Source organism: Oryctolagus cuniculus, chromosome 12, assembly GCF_964237555.1.
Source record: "Oryctolagus cuniculus chromosome 12, mOryCun1.1, whole genome shotgun sequence".
NCBI lineage: Eukaryota > Metazoa > Chordata > Mammalia > Lagomorpha > Leporidae > Oryctolagus > Oryctolagus cuniculus.
The window spans coordinates 48405377-48408292 of NC_091443.1; the positions used below are offsets into that span (position 1 = coordinate 48405377).

At 45.2% G+C, this 2916-nt stretch overlaps 1 pseudogene; it reads left to right on the forward strand.

The window, feature by feature from the left end:
• Positions 1-299: 299 nt before the first annotated feature.
• LOC100354208 (solute carrier family 2, facilitated glucose transporter member 3-like) lies at positions 300-1799 on the forward strand (annotated as a pseudogene).
• The last annotated feature ends 1117 nt before the right edge of the window (positions 1800-2916 follow it).

The following is a 2916-nucleotide window of genomic DNA, read 5'->3' on the forward strand; positions in this document are numbered from 1 at the left end:
GAAAAGTATTATTGTAATACAAGCAAGTGTGAACAGGTAAGTAGACATCAACCTATACAATAAAATTTTAGAAAATGATGAAAAGCTTAAATTTACTACTAACCTATGCCTAACTCTCCTTACCACATTGTCTCAGATCCTCAGTCCAAGTGGTTAATACATTACTATTGAAATGAGATGGAGAAATGTTGTCAGGGTGAGGGAGAGGGTTGTGGAGGCTCCCTTCCCAGCTGAAGAGAAACAAGCTGCCAAGAAGGATGCCTGAAGGTTCTGTGGACTGGAAGACATGCCTCCGGAATCCCACACCTGCAACTTCCTTAAAAGATCTGCAGAAGCCTTGAATTTGGGCCATGGGAACTACAAAGCTCACCCCACACCTGATCTTTGCCATCACAGTGGCTGCCATTGGCTCTTTCCAGTTCAGCTACAACACTGGAGTCATCAGTGCTCATGAGATGATCATAAGGGACTTCCTGAACTACACGTTGGATGAGAAGTTAGATGAACCTCCCAGTAGGCTGCTGCTCACAAATCTTTGGTCCTTGTCTGTGGCTGTCTTCTCTGTTGGTGGCATGATTGGCTCATTTTCTGTTGGACTCTTTGTCAACCATTTTGGCAGGTGCAATTCAATGATCATTGTCAATCTATTGGTTGTAATGGGGGTCTGCCTCATGGGGTTCTATCAAATATCTGAGTCAGTGGAAATGCTGATCTTGGGCCACTTGGTTATTGGCATCTTCTGGAGTCTTTGCACAGGTTTTGTGCCATGTACATTGGAGAGATCTCTCCCACTGCTCTATGAGGGGCCTTTGGCATGCTCAACCAGCTAGGCATCATTGTCATGATTCTGGTGGCTCAGATCTTTGGTCTGGAATTTATCTTGGAGTCTGAAGCCCCATAGCTGGTGATACTGAGCTTCATCATCATTCCAGCCATTCTGTAAAGTGCAGCCCTTCTGGTTTGCCCTAAAAGTCCTAGATTCTTGCTCATTAACAGAAAGGAAGAAAATCATGTCATGCAGATCGTGCAGTGGCTGTGGGGCACCCAGGATGTGGCCCAGGATATCCAGGAGATGAAAGATGAGAGTGCTAGGATGGCCCAGGAAATGCAAGCCACGGTGCCGGAGCTCTTCAGGGCACCCAGCAACCAGCAGCCCATCATCATTTCCATCATGCTGCAGTGTTCACAGCAGCTCTCTGGGATCAAGGCTGTGTTCTGTTACTTAACAGGGATCTTCAAGGATGCAGGTGTTAAGGAGCCAGTCTATGCCACCATCGGCATGGGGGTTGTTAATACTATCTTCACTGTCATTTCTGTGTTTCTGGTGAAAAGAGCAGGAAGGAGAACTCTACATCTGATAGACCTCAGAGGGATGGCTCTTTGTTCAGTCCTCATGACCATTTCTTTGTCATTAAAGGATAAGTATGATACAATGAGCTTAGTCTGTATTGCCAGCATCTTGATCTATGTGGCCTTCTTTGAAATTGGACCAGGCCCCATTCTTGGTTTATTGTAGCTGAACTCTTTACCCAGGGACTGCACCCAGCTGCCATGGCTGGTTGTTCCAAATGGATATCCAATTTTGTGGTTGAATTGCTCTTCCCCTCAGCTGCATACTATTTAAGAGCCTATGTTTTTGTGATCTTTACCGTCTTCTTCATTGCCTTCTTTATCTTCACCTTCTTCAAATTCGTGGGACCTGAGTCAGGACTTCTGAGGATATCACACAAGCCTTTGAAGGGCAGGCTGTGGAAGCCAATCAATTGGGAAAGGGTCCCACAATGGAGATGAACATTTGAAATAGTATGACTGAAGGTGCACTGTAGCCCACACTTGAGAGTACAAATGTGTGTGAACTGTCACTTTGCTCTGGGTAGAAATAGTTTATGATGATTTGTTTCCTGTATTCCTACAGTCTCCTTTTGGATAGGATATACTAAAAAAACTCATACTTATACATGTAAATAACACTGCCTCTGCTGGGTGGAAATTGCATCTGGAACTTTAGAATTCTGGCTCATCTGGCTACCTTTTTCTGTTGGAGAAGGGGACAGAGAACTTCCTAAATCTTGAGGTTGAGGGTGGAGGGCTCTGCCTCACTCCGGATTCAAACAATTAGAGTGTGAGATCAGGGCGTTTGGCCTTCTGGGGACCCTGATTATAGGGAGAGAAGGAGGCCTCCATTGACAAGGAAAATAAACAGACAAAAGAATGAGAGAGTGAGAGCTGAGACACTTACTCCTGCCACAGGTCATGTACACTGCCACAGTCATTTCCTAGTTTCCTGGGACTTTCATAAAAAGCTTGCACCCTGATGACACCCTCTTTTCCCTTTTCAACGGTTGCTTAATCTCCCTTTCCCTACTTGGTGCTTACACATTTCAGACCCTTAGCAAAACACTTGCTGATAACATATTTTAGTTCTCATCATTCCCTGTGGTCATTGAGCCTTTGAATGAAAACTGCCTTGACTGTAAGATAGGGCTCTGCAGGAAAGTGACTTTCCTCTAACTGCACCTCTGCTTCTGCTCTTCAGACAGTTGGTTGGCAGTAATACAAAGCGGAATTTTTTTCCCACATCTCAGTGACCAGGTTGTGCATATTTCCATGTGGATTTTTTATTATTAATGTTACTGTGGTTGTTTTGAAATAAAAATTCTGGAATTACCTATAAGTAAAAGGAAATGAGGGTCCGGCGCTGTGGTGTAGCTGGTAAAGCCACCACCTGCAATGCTGGCATTCCATGTGGGTGCTGGTTTGAGTCTTGGCTGCTCTACTTCCAATCCAGCTCTCTGCTATGGCCTGGGAAAGCAGTGGAAGAAGGCTCAAGTCCTTGGGCCCTTGCATTCACATGGGAAACCCAGAAGAAGCTCCTTGCTCCTGGCTTCTGATAGGCACAGCTTTGGCCATTGCAGC